Source organism: Bos taurus, chromosome Y (genome assembly GCF_002263795.3).
Source record: "Bos taurus isolate L1 Dominette 01449 registration number 42190680 breed Hereford chromosome Y, ARS-UCD2.0, whole genome shotgun sequence".
In the NCBI taxonomy this organism is placed as follows: domain Eukaryota; kingdom Metazoa; phylum Chordata; class Mammalia; order Artiodactyla; family Bovidae; genus Bos; species Bos taurus.
This window is the reverse complement of record NC_082638.1, coordinates 23,372,621-23,387,187: the sequence shown is the minus strand read 5'-3', so window position 1 is coordinate 23,387,187 and position 14,567 is coordinate 23,372,621.

Below are 14,567 nucleotides of genomic sequence, written 5' to 3'. Positions count from 1 at the left end.
CAGTATCCCACATGCTGTGGGTGGTGGTGGGGGGAAAACAAACTTTCTGTTCAGTTCAGTTCAGTCACTCAGTCGTGTCCAACTCTTTGTGACCCCATGAATCACAGCAGGCCAGGCCTCTCTGTCCATCACCAACTCCCAGAGTTCACTCAAATTCATGTCCATAGAGTCGGTAATGCCATCCAGCTATCTCATCCTCTGTTGTCCCCTTTTCCTCTGCCCCCAAACCCTCCCAGCATCAGAGTCTTTTCTAATGAGTCAACTCTTCGCATGAGGTGGCCAAAGTACTGGAGTTTCAGCTTTAGCGTCATTCCTTCCAAAGAAATCCCAGGGCTGATCTCTCTCAGAATGGACTTATTGGATCTCCTTGCAGTCCAAGGGACTCTCAAGAGTCTTCTCCAACACCACAGTGCAAAAACATCAATTCTTCGGTGCTCAGCTTTCTTCACAGTCCAACTCTCACATCCATACATGACCACTGGAAAAACCATAACCTTGACTAGATGGACCTTTGTTGGCAAAGTAATGTCTCTGCTTTTGAATATGCTATCTAGGTTGGTTGTAACTTTTCTTCCAAGGAGTAAGTGACTTTTAATTTCATGGCTGCAGTCACCATCTGCTATGATTTTGAACATGTTACAAAAAAAGAAAAAACAAAACAGAACAATCATTTTGGCAGCCTGTGGGCTAGTTCCCATCTGGCAGCCAGTGGTTGTTACTCTGCACTCAGGTCATATCTCTAGTAACAAAACTGTACCAGGAGTGCTGGTGCCCAGATGTTAATGGGAAGCACCCAACAGCGATGCCAGAAATCACAAGAATGATTTCCACCTTCCAGTCCAGTCCTTTCTTGGCATGAAGTGGTCCTCTGTGTGAAGTCCCTGAGTCGTTGTTATCCCTTTTGAACCCCACCCCCCCAGGAGGTATGAGCTGAGCTGGAGGTCACACTCTGGGCCTATACCAAGTTCTTTGATAGCCAGTCTGAGCCAGCTGCACCTCTGCTCCCCTGCCTGGGCACCTGGCCCCCTTGGCCAGGGCAGTACAGCAACAGATAGATGCACTTTCTGCCTTGGCAGGGTGGGGAGGGGGGCAGGGAGATGCTTTTGCTTTCTGCCACACTGCTGACATCCCTGCCCTGTTGTCACTGTGCGTTTCTCTCTTTTCCTTCATGTTGCTGTATAGTTTATTTACGGTAGTCTTCATTTCAGCTGTGCAGCAAAGCGATTCCAAAGTTTTCTAGATGCTATTTTCATTTAATGGGCTTCCCAGGTAGCTCAACTGGAAAAGATCTGCTTTGCAATGCAGCAGACCCTGATTTGATTCCTTGGTCCAGAAGATCCCCTAGGGAAGGGACAGGCAAACCACTCCAGTGTTCTTGAAATGCAGGAAACCCTGGTTCAATTCCTGGGTTGGGAAGTTGCCATAGAGAAGGCATAGTCTACCCACTCCAGTGTTCTTGGGCTTCCCTGGTGGCTCTCCTGATAAAGAATCCACCTGCAAGATATGAGACCTGGGTTTGATCCCTGTCTTGGGAAGATCTCCTGGAGGAGGGCGTGGCAATCTCTTTTAGTATTCTGGCATGGAGAACCCCATCAACAGAGAAGCCTGGCAGGCTACCATCCATGGGATTGCAAACAGTCAGACACAACTTGAGTGACTAAGCACAGCACACACATACTCCATTTAAAGTTATTGTAAAATATTGGCTATGTCCCCTGTGCTGTATAATGTATCCTTGTAATGGATTTATTTTATCATTTGTACTTTACTGCCCTACCTCTATCCTGATGCTCCCCCTACCCTTCCCCCATTGATAACCACTAGTTCATTCTGTATGTCTGTGAGTATACTTCTGTTCTATCTTTGCTGTTGTTGAAATTCTGAAAGAGATGGGAATACCAGACCACCTGACCTGCCTCTTGAGAAATCTGTATGCAAGTCAGGAAGCAACAGTTAGAACTGGACATGGAACAACAGACTGGCTCCAAATAGGAAAAGGAGTACATCAAGGCTGTATATTGTCACCCTGCTTATTTAACTTATATGCAGAGTACATCATGAGAAATGCTGGACTGGAAGAAACACAAGCCGGAATCAAGATTGCCGGGGGAAATATCAATAACCTCAGATATGCAGATGACACCATCCATATGGCAGAAAGTGAAGAGGAACTCAAAAGCCTCCTGATGAAGGTGAAAGTGGAGAGTGAAAAAGTGGGCTTAAAGCTCAACATTCAGAAAACGAAGATCATGGTATTCGGTCCCATCACTTTATGGGAAATAGATGGGGAAACAGTGTCAAACTTTATTTTTGGGGGGCTCCAAAATCACTGCAGATGGTGACTGCAGCCATGAAATTAAAAAACACTTACTCCTTGGAAAGAAAGTTATGACCAACCTAGATAGCATATTCAAAAGCAGAGACATTACTTTGCCAACAAAGGTCTGTCTAGTCAAGGTTATGGTTTTTCCAGTGGTCATGTATGGATGTGAGAGTTGGACTGTGAGGAAGGCTGAGCACCAAAGAATTGATGCTTTTAAACTGTGATGTTGGAGAAGACTCTTGAGAGTCCCTTGGACTGCAAGGAGATCCAAGCAGTCCATTCTGAAGGAGATCAGCCCTGGGATTTCTTTGGAAGGAATGATGCTAAAGCTGAAACTCCAGTGCTTTGGCCACCTCATGCGAAGAGTTGACACATTAGAAAAGACTCTGATGCTGGGAGAGATTGGGGGCAGGAGGAGAAGGGGACGACAGAGGATGAGATGGCTGGATGGCATCACTGACTTGATGGACGTGAGTGTGAGTGAACTCTGGGAGTTGGTGATGGACAGAGAGGCCTGGCCTGCTGTGATTCATGGGGTCACAAAGGGTCGGACACGACTGAGCGACTGATCTCATCTGATCTGACCTCGCATAGTTGGTGGATTTTTTCTGTTTTTTTTTCCTCCGGCCTTGGGACCTGCTCTTCAGGGTTTTATTTTCTTGACAGGGATCAATTTTTGGCTTCCATGGTTCTGTAATAGTTTTCATCTCGTGGGTGGTGGAGCTGGTTTCTCTTTGACTTCTGCCTGTAACCTGAATTATCTGCAGATCAATTCTGTTATCCCATATTGAGTGAGCCCTCTGGCGATCAAGGGGTGGAGTGGGGGTGGGAACCCACAGCCGGAGGCGGAAAAACCCAGAAGCATGGTTTCACTCTCCACCGGAGTGGTCCGACTTACTGAATATACACTGAAAGGCAGGGATAGGGGAAGACTACTGTAGTATAAGCCACAAAGATTTTGGAGCAGGAGATTGCTGGGAAGAGTGTCCCAGTAATCTCTTTGTGAAAGTCTTCATACTGGGTTAGGAAATTTCTTCTCCTGAAGAACAAAATTAAACTGCATCAATGAACTCAATCACAAACGGAAATAATTGTAAATCCACACAGAAAGAAACTGTTAAAATATCCTGGAATGTCCTTCCTACTAAAAATAGTAGCAAATTGTTTGCTAAAACTGAAACCATCTCCACCCAGCAGGGCTTAGGTTCGACTGTATTCATACTGTTTACTTCTCAGTACAGGGGAATAACAAATATTTTAGAACAGAAGTGAAGCATACCTATCTGCTGAAACTCTAAGCTTAAGGCACAACTAAACCTTCGCAGTCCAAAGGTGCTTATAACTACTGATACAATGTACAGTTGGGCCGTTGGCTTCAGACCGGTACCTAACTTGGGCTGTGCTTTCAGTGCAGGCAACTGTGCATAGTTTCATCTGGGAGGCAAAACAAAATATACACTTTTTTCTTTCCTTTTAGAGGATAGATGTCTCTGCAAGCTAATCTACATTTTTTTTTTTAACCCCTGACAACAAGCAAAAAGAGTTAATTTTTAAAAGGCATTTGTGTGCAAATGTCAAAAGTTGTTAGACTCAATGCAAGTGAGTTACAGAGACAGAAAAGGCCATTGTATGTAATTTGCGTATATTTATATGCAAGTGTCTCTTTTTATTCAGAACAAGTCTAAAATAATTAGATAACCCAGTTGGAAATTTCTGAAGAAACCCTTTGAAGGTATCTCCAGCTAAGGACATCCTAAGTGAGATCCAGGAGAGTGCAGACCTGGGTGAGCAAAGATTTTGCCAGCCTCTTTGTACTAGAATAGGGTTAGGATTTTTGCTGAGTCACCAGGGAAGCCTAGCTTCCTCAATTCCTCCTCAATAAAGATTTTCCCCAAAAGTACAAGTCACAGGAAGAAGCAATAACTGACCAACAGCTAAAGCCTGCTGCTCCTCTGAGTCTGGGGGCTTCTTGGTTGGGGCTGACAAAGAGGCCTGTCTGTTTAACTTTCAAAGCCCTGGAGTTAAAAAGTGAATAGGAGGGGAGAATTATAAAGGGCACAACGCTTTGAGGAGGGCTGACTATAGGGAAAAAATTGTTGCCACAGACAAGCCAGAAAATTAACCTTTGAGATAATTGACTCTTTAAGCCATCCTCCTTTTTAAAAGTAAGTAATCTTGGCTCCATTGTATTCTGCACAGATTGCTGGAGATAAAAGGGTTTCTTTTTATCTCTAGAAATTAATTTTCCAATTGCATTGACTTTTAAAATACCATTTTAGGGGAACCCAACTGTATCCAAAAATTGAAAGAGCTTTGAATGATTTCAGAGAAATTTTAAATAGGATTGAATAGAAGAGAAGAAAGTGAGCTTTTCTTCACTTCCTTCTCCTGGTAAATGAAATAGTATCTGAGGGTCTATCTCTTTCTCAGGAATTTCTATATTAGGAAACATTTAACATCAGTCTTTTCACGGGAAACATCATCTAGAGCTTTGATCTGGGGCCCAGAGAGTAAAACTGTTGGAATCAGGGGAGTATTAGGGAGAAGATGGCTGTTCCCTTTATTAATCATTTTTGAATGACTATTGAGCATTTTAGCAAAGAAGACCAAAAGAACAGACCCAACATGGTATCTATGATATTGTCTAAGAATTTCTGGCCTAACAAAATGCACAGCACCTGAAAGTCTGGCCATTTGAGGCTTGTCGGTGACACAGAAAAACAACTTGGTGGGAAGAAATCCACTTTACTCAGGTGTTTAAAATTTACCACTGTGGAGGGGAAACATCATTTACAAGTGCTTGCGTATAGTAGAGGGGCCTGCATAATATAATAACCTATATTTTTAAAAAAAACTGAAAAATAATCATTGTATGTCTATTTGTAACTAACTTGCGTGTGTACCTGAAACTAACATGACATTGTAAATCAACTATATACCAAAATAAAATTTAAATTTTTTAAAAAGAGCATTCATCTTTCAAAAAATTTAATGAAAATGTTTGCAGACACTTCCCTATATCTTTATGTCTTACAGCAGGTCATGTCTCCCAGCCTTGCTTAGAAAGGATATGTTTGGGGAGAGGGAATGAAATAAAAATCCATCTGGTACTTCAATGATAGGCCTTTGGGTTTCAGGTGTTCTTCATGGGGGTGGGGGAGATGCTGGAATAAGATGGTTGTTTACTTAGGCTGAATGAAACCAGGGATGTGCCTGAGGAGAATTTGTTCTACACCCAATGGTAAGTAGGGGTTTTCTTTCTCTTAAGAGTTGGCATTTTTGTTTTACCATCAGACTGTGTTTTGGAACTAATAATTATGTTCACATGAGATGTTTTATACCACAATAATTAGAAATTCCTGGCTTTTCTAGGCCCCTGTCAATACAGAAAAAGGCATCACACCCTATTCCAGGGGACCCCAACTCAAAAGTGTTATGTTCCTCCAAACAAGAAATTCCAAGAGAGATTGCTGAGAGACCTTGTATTTATTGAAGAAGATTTTGAGCTTAAGGCCTACAAGGTAGCCTATAAATGGCTGCTAGCCTAGCAGCTTGCCCAAGATGATAAACATCAAGACTGGCTCCCAGTAGCAATGCAGCAGTGATAAAGAGAGCAGACCAGGACAGATGCAGCAGGATCTTCAGGTCCCACTTCCCCCACACTGCTGAGGACTTGTCTGAGACCACCCCCACAGCTCCTTCACCTTGGGTCTTTTTTTTTTTTTTTAAATCTCCTAATCAGCAGATCTAGGTGCTGCCAGTCAGTTCCGTTGCCACATGCCCCAAGAGATGTGCAGTGTGTGCAGCCAAGAGAGGACTCTAGTTGCAGTAACCTCAAGAAATTCCAGGCCTCTGGAACTCTCTTAAGAAAACTACAAGCCCTCTTGCCACCAAGAGCTGGCCCTTAGTTGGCCATACAGCACCTTCTTCTTGGCCTCAAGTGACAGCCCAATTCCCATTAAACCCTCAAATCTGGGAAAATTCCCTCTGCTAGTGGACCAGACATCTTCTGTATCTCAACCCCTCCTTCCATGCCCCAACATGCACCCAGTCCACTACACTCCAAGGCCAGGAGGTGAGTGTTTCAGAGCTGCTGCATTTACATCCTAGAACATTAGCTCCTAAGCAATGCCTATGATGACACGGAGCCAGGAGAAATTGCACAGATGTGGAAGAAAAAACTGGGCTCTGAAGCTCTCATTGAAGGGCAGCACAACCCACCTAAGCCTCTGAAGTCAACATGCTGCTGCCGCTGCTAAGTCACTTCAGTCATATCCGACTCTGTGTAACCCCATAGACGGCAGCCCCCCAGGCTCCTCCGTCCCTGGGATTCTCCAAGCAAGAATCCTGGAGCGGGTTACCATTTCCTTTTCCAATGCATGCATGAATGCTAAGTCTGCTAAGTCGCTTCAGTCGTGTCCAACTCTGTGCGACCCCGTGGACAGCAGCCCACCAGGCTCCTCCATCCACGGGACTCTCCAGGCAAGAATACAGGAGTGGGTTGCCATTTCCTTCTCCAGAAGTCAGCATGAAAGCTGACTATTTCTGGGCATGTGAGATGCTGCTAGATAACAGTGGCAACTCCCTGCTACCAGTCTAACTGAGCTTTTCAATTTCAACTCTGTGCTTTGCACTTTTCCACAGCTTTGCACTATTTTTTTTGTTGTTGCTGTTTCATACGCTGCACAAAACATCTGCATTTGTCATGATCTCAGCTAAAACCTAAGTTTTCTTGGGGAAACTAATGGAAACCATTAACCAGTCCTCCTACTTGCTATCTACCTTCAATTCCTGTTTCAATCAACCTACCCTCACTTCCTCTCTCGTTTCCTCTCTTCCCTAGAAGTCTTAGTGGCCCACTAAAATAATTCTGAGGAAGTGTGACTGGATCCTCTGTCACTCAGCATCCAGTTTTGGGCACTCAGTGTCTTCAGTGTTTGCAGCTGGTACCCACCAATTTTTGCCACACATTTTCTCTGTGTTTCTTTTAGTTCTTTTTTCTTTAAAGCATAATAAAATATACTATCTAAAGCATTTGTGCAATCAAAGCAAATTGGAAACACTAGAAGGAGTAAACTCAGAATATGTCCTGGAATCATGTCCTAAAATCTCAACTCTTATATGTGTATACATACACATGTGGTTTATATACATATTTATTTATCCATAAATGAGTTGTGGAAAAACAGACATAACATTTAAAATCAGCAGTTAAGAAGTGTTAAATACATTCATAATGAGCTACCATACCACTATGCAACTCCAGAACTCTTCCATCTTTCAAAATAGAAACTCCATACCCACCAAATCATAACTCCTCATTTTCCCTCTTCTTCACCCTCCGATAGTGGCCTATTCTACTTTCTGCCTTGAAGGTTTTAATTTAATCAGTAAATTTAATCAGTTTCAAGAGGAGTAATAGAGTTGTGTATGTGCATCATGGAGATGTTTCACTTAGCAGAATGTCCTCATTGCTCCAGACAATGTCCATGTTGCAGCTTATTGCAGAATTTCCTTTCATTTTTGAGGATGAACAATACTGCCTTGTATGTATGTATAAAACACACTTTTTTTTTATCCATTCTTTGTTCCGTGAGTGCCAGGCGGCTTCCATATTTTGGCCATTATGAATAATAGTGCAATGGACATGGCTATACAAATATCTCCCTGAAACTTGCTTTCAATTATTTTAGATATGTACGTAAAAGTGGAATTCCAATAACATATGATAATGCTACTTTTAATTTTTTGATGAACTGCCATATTGTTTTCTACTTAGTGTCTGAACTGGAGATTAAACCCAGGCCTCCTGGAGTAGAAGCACAGAGTCCTAACCCCTGGACCACCAGGGAATTTCTCATACTGTTTTCTGTAGCAGCTGCAGCAATTTACATTCTCACCAACAATGCACAGGGGTTCCAGTTTCTCTAATCTCACCAGCACTTGTTGTTGTTGTTGTTGTTGTTGTTTGGTAGCCATCCTAATGTGAGGTGATATCTCATTATACTTTTGACTTGCATTTCACTTATCTTTTCATACATAGACTCTTTACATGTTATTTGGGAAATGTGTGTTTACATATTTATAATTCTTTGTTGTGATGGTTGTTTACTGTGGTTGAACAATAGAACTTCTTATATATTCTGGACATTAACCACTTAGCAGATACATGATTTCCATGTGTGTATATATACATATATATCTCAGAGAAGGCAATGGCACCCCACTCCAGTACTCTTGCTTGGAAAATCCCATGGACGGAGGAGCCTGTTAGGCTGCAGTCCATGGGGTTGCTAAGAGTTGGACACGACTGAACGACTTCACTTTCACTTTTCACTTTCATGCATTGGAGAAGGAAATGGCAGCCCACTCCAGTGTTCTTGGGAGAATCCCAGGGATGGGGGAGCCTGGTGGGCTGCCGTCTATGGGGTTGCACAGAGTCAGACATGCCTAAAGTGACTTAGTGCATATATATGAATATATATATATATACATATATATTTGCCTATTTCATGACTTGCATATATATATATATTTTTTTTTTGCCTGTTTCATGACTTTCCTTTTCACATGTTTATTGTGGGTTTTTAATGCACAAAAGTTTTTAAGTGTAATATAGTACCATTTGTCTATTTGCTTTGACAATGCTTTTGGTGTCATATATCAAAATCCTTGCAAACCAGTATCATAAAAGTTTTCACCTGCTTTTTCCTAGGATTTTTATGGTTTCATCTTATACATTTAGGTCTTTGATGCCATTTGAGTTATTTTTTCACATAGTATAAGGTAAAGGTCCAATGTAATTCTTTTTCACATAGATATCTAGTTTCCACAGCACACTTTCTTGAATGGACTGTCTATTCTTCATAAAGTGGGTTTTACTACCCTTAACCACATTTGTGAGAGTTTTATTCTAGATTTCATATTCTGATAATCTAGTGTCTGTCTTTATGTCAGGAAATCTTTGATTACTGTATGTTTTCAGTATCTGTTGAAATCAGTAAGTGTGAAAGTAAGTGCGAAACCTCCAACTTTGTTATTTTTGAAGATATGCTGACTATTCAGGGTAACTGGCCACTCTAGTTTTGTATTTGCCAGTGGAGAAGGAATAGTTCCAGGTAGCTGATTTTCAGGCTTTGTTAGCATTCCTCATCTCCAACTGCCCTTGCCTTCTTTGTAGTATCCAGAGAGGGTAAAGAGGACTTAGGGGAGGAAGAAGCTGAAAGCTTGTTTTCAGGGCTGGATTACATTCAGCGGACGTTGGTGGGGTGGGGTGACTCTGCAGAGTGGGGGAAATGACAGCAAGGCTCCCCATCTAGGAAATGTAAAACTCCTATCCCAGAATTACATGTAGACTCCTCTGGTGGTGGTCTTCTCTGACACACGTTATGCTATTCAAGAAGTACCTTTTCCTCTGCTAATATGGATCCTGGCCATGGCATATAGTCTCGGTACTCTGGTTTTAAGTCGCTTAACTTCACTGTCTCCTCTGCTGGCAGCAAGAGGCACACCATTTTGACTGTGTTGATGGGGAGATATCGTGCAACAGCCCTAACCCTTGTGCTAACTGGTTTTTGTTGTGCTGCACCAGAGGCAAAGAGGGTCTCTGAGTGTGGGTTTGCTTACCATCCCCATCATTTAGACCTGAGGCATCAGTTTGTCTACCTCCCCTCATCTGTCTTCCCCACCTGTGAGATCTTTTTGGTGGCATCATCTGCTTAGAAAAAAAACAAGTGTTTAGCACATTTCAAAGAGAACTCCTTACTGATGCCTCCTGTTGAGCGCTTTAGGTTGTTGGCAAGACTTCAGTGTTTGTATTGCTTCTGGCAAGAAATGAGAGAACTACAGCTATCCCAGCACATCTCCCCACCTCTGCTACAGGGAACTGGAAATGTCCTCCACAGGGAACAAGGGTCCATCGAGAGGTGCATTGCGACTCATAAATCCTAAAACTCATAAATAGCCTAATTGTCAGCTGCCAACACTGTGATGCTTCACAGGACTCCTGGTCTGGGTCTCCCACATGTTCATACCCACAGTTAGCAGCTGGCAAGCTCATTTTCATCTGTATCATAGCTTCCTTCCCCAAGCAACCCAAGGCCCTCCTGGCCTTTTTGCATCTGGCCAGCAACTCCTCTGCTTAGAGAAATAGCTACAATGGCGCCGGGCACTTGAAGCTGGCAAATCAATTATTAATCCCAGGCAAGATCTTCACAGGGGAGCTGCAGTCAAAGCCAAGTCATCGGAGCCAGACCAATGCCCGCAACTCTAGATTGGAGCTGAACACATGTCCATAAACAGGGCCTTGTAAGGGAAAGTGCTAGTTGACAGGTGCATCAGGTCCTCTCCAGGAACAAGTGTTCTTCACTGGGCTTTTCAAGTATGTTCCTTGCTTTGCTTGGCCAGTTGGTTACTTTGATGACTCAGGCTGCTTGAATATGCTTGGCAAGTCAGTTACTACCATGCCTCAGGGCTGCTTGAATATTAACTAACTGATGCTGCTTTTTCAGTCTACTGTCCCAGGAGAGATGGCTACTTTACTTCCTCTACTTCTAAATTAAAGTTTTTCTAAGATTTTCCCATAACTTTTATTTAAGGGAGATTTTCTGTGCATAAAATCAGAAACAACAATCATGTCCAGTAATGACTTTGATGATATATTTATACAGTGGAGTATTGCCTAGGTCTTTCTTCTCTGATTAAATACAGTTTCCCAGTGGCCCAGTGGTAAAGAATCTGCTTGTTAATGCGGAAGATGCAGGAGACATAGGTTCCACCCCTGGATAGAGAAGATCCCCTGGAGAAGGAACTGGCAATCCACTCCAGTATTCTTGCCTGGAGAATGGACTTCAACTCATCAGGCTTTTCTGTCCATGGGGTTGCAAAGAGTCAGACACAACTTAGTGACTAAACAACATTTCCTTGCTCTTCTTTAAAGTGACTCCAGGACAATGATCCCAAGGACTCTTATTAAGGGAAAAAAGGTCAGAGCAGAACAGTCTGTATAGAATCTCATTTAAACATCTCATTGGAATAAGCAAGAAATTGGGTTTGAAAGGTCCTGCAGCTTGAATAGGAGGCAGGTTTGATTTCTTAGCAGTTTCCCTGTAGCCTTCTCTCAATTATCAGTGTACATATCAGTGTACAAGCCTGAAGGCATGTTTGGGCCCCTATATTCATAAATGACACATGGGTACTGCTTTTATACTTCCTTTGTGAAATTTGTGGAGATACCTTATAGCATACCTTAGCCAATGATAAAAGAATTTTGTAGTGATACACATACATCAACATCAAACCAACTCCTCCAACTTTCTAATCTATCCAGCAGAAGGTACTCAGGATCACCATATACTTCCTTATTCTAAAAAATGGTAGGCGTTTGTCTTTGCCTTTATTTAGCCTTTTAGGAACACTTAGTATGCATGACTACTACTTCTATAAATTACGTGATTCTTCTAGCCTCAGCAGACAGAGCCCTGGCCTGATAGAGAAGCACATAGTCTTATTGGTGAGATGACTGCCCGAGGAGGAACTCTCAGAACCTATTAAGGAACTGACCCATACTGACCTATCTCAGAACCTATTAAGGAACTCTAAGAACCTATTAAGGAACTGGCTTGGGTGATTAGTCCTCAAAGAGTGAGGTAAAGAGTTGAAAACAGTGAAGTGGCATGGACTGTAAGCTTTGTTGAAGATTTTGTATTTTGCTTCTAATGCAGTGGGAACGAGTGGGACAGTGACATTTGACACATTTTCAAAAGATCTTTCTAGTTTCCTGGTGGAGTATGGCCTGGAAGAGGGTGAAGCAGACAATAACTGGAATAATAATCCTAGATAATAAATGTGGACATGAGACAAGAGAAGTAAGCTTATTACAAAATTTGAAAGTAGGATTAAATGTTCTATTCCCTTTCTGAACCTTTCCCAGTCTCTTTCTTACTCTTCTCTGCAGTCTAGCCATTCACATGGGCCTCAGGCCTCCCACTCTCTCCACCACCATTGCATCCAAGCCCATGGTTTTAAATATTATCTATAGCTGATGAATAGATAGAGAAGGAATTGAATTTCAGAGAATAAATTAGTTGCCATTACATGGTATAGGGAAAGGGGAGTGCCTGAACTTTCAGATAGAGGATTTGGAGTTTTGGTGAGGACTCAAATAGAAAAAGAAAGCAGAAAGTTTGAGGCTAGGGGAAACTTTACCTATTGGGGAATACCCAGGGGACACCCAGGGGGATATGAGATGCCTTGTGAATCCTATCTTGACTAAGAGATGAGAGAAGGACACCCTAGTCAAGAGTAAGATGAAGCCATATATAAAAGCCTTTTTGCCTGATGCCTAGCATGGGGTGCTTATTTGCGAGCAGAAGACTGCAACTGTCCTTTGCTTGTGTCTTTAGGAGACCAGAAGAGTGAGTTGTGATCACAGTTGACCTTACGGTATTGGGAATGCTTTTAATTTATGTCATTGTACCTCTAACAGTAACAGTATAATTCACTTGATAGCAAAACAAGTCTTCTTAATCATTATGAGGGCTTCACTGTTATGTGTCATATTATTTTTAGGAATTATCTTGTTATCTCATTTAATCCCCAAAGTATGTTTGAAATATATTATTACTGACTTTTTATAATGAAAAAAAAAAAAAAAAACAGGTCTTTGGGTCACCACCCCCAATCCCCAAACATATAGAACTCCTGCAGCATGCTACTTGATTCCAAGTCTAGGATGTCTCCAGTAGAGTGTACTGTTTATCCCAGTGTACCTCTACTTCCCCCCCAAAATTAAACTCTTCGGGGGATTAGACATTATGTAATTTCTCCAACTACATACTTTCATATCATCCTGGCAACTTACTAACTGTAGTAAATACCACAAAAGAAGTCCAATTCTTTCTGAGATCAGCAGGTGTCAGATGCCATAGAATGTAAGAATATATAGAATCTATTATGAAAGTAAAGAGTTTCTTTCCCCAGAGAATTCTGGGAATTGCAGAAGACAAAAAACAGAAATCTCCCCACATAGACAACTAGAGAACTGGCAGAGGATCTGTTAAAACTATTTTGGAATTCTAAACTGAATTGAAGAACCTGGTAGCCTGCAATCCATGGGGTTGCTAGCAGTCAGACACGACTGAGCAACTTCTGTTTTCACTTTCATGCATTGGAGAAGGAAACGGCAACCCACTCCAGTGTTCTTGCCTGGAGAATTGCAGGGACAGGGGAGCCTGGTGGGCTGCCATCTATGGGGTCACACAGAGTCGGACATGACGAAGCCACTTAGCAGCAGCAGCAGCAAACCGAATTGATGTTTTTAACTTCCAGAAAACTAGTTCCATAAAGTGCAGCTAAATTTTGTCAGTTTCTCTTCTTAGAATAACAGCAATCCCCAGTCCACACACTGGTAGAAGCTTCCTGTGTTGCATACAACTTGCAGGAGCAGGATAAGCAAAAAGGACCATGTCTCTGAATAATAGGAATCTGTGTTCTGGTTGATGTCAATTAGTTCCTCTAATCCCAAAGGCACAAAGAAGCTGGCAGCCATTGTTTTTTCTCTTATTCCCATTGGTAATAAGAAATGAATCACAAGTCCAGGTTCGATACAGCATGGTTGGGGCTGGTGCACTGGGATGACCCAGAGGATGGTCTTTGTACCTAAAAACTTTTAGAAGACTTTAGAAGACTCTAAAGACTTTTAGAAGACTTTAAAAGCCTGTGTCTTTTTATCTCCTTTTCATTCTATTTTCTACTATTGGGAGCCAGACTTTAAAAACTATGACATGAAAAAGCAACTGCACAAATAATAAAATTATAAAGTAACATACATGCCCGGGGAAAGATTCAGAAAAGACCCTAAAATTATATCTTAGGTTGATCCCTGGGCACAGAGATATACATAGTAAAACAAACAAAATAAGGAATGAATAAGAATTTTGTCTAAAAAGCAATAAGCAATAGTGCTCAAAAAGCAGTAAGAAAATATAGTTGACCCTTGAATAATCAGGTATTAGAAGTACCAACTTGTATACAGGTATTAGAAACTTCACAGTCAGCCTCCATATCCATGGTTCTGCTTCCACAGATTCATCCAAGTGCAGAGTATGTAGTACAGTGGTACATGTTTGTTTAAAAATCTGTAATACAATATTGTAAAGTTTAAAAATAAAATAAAATTTTAAAAAATAAAATAAAAATCTGTATGTATATTTCTGTATATAAATCTCTATATAAGCAGACCCAT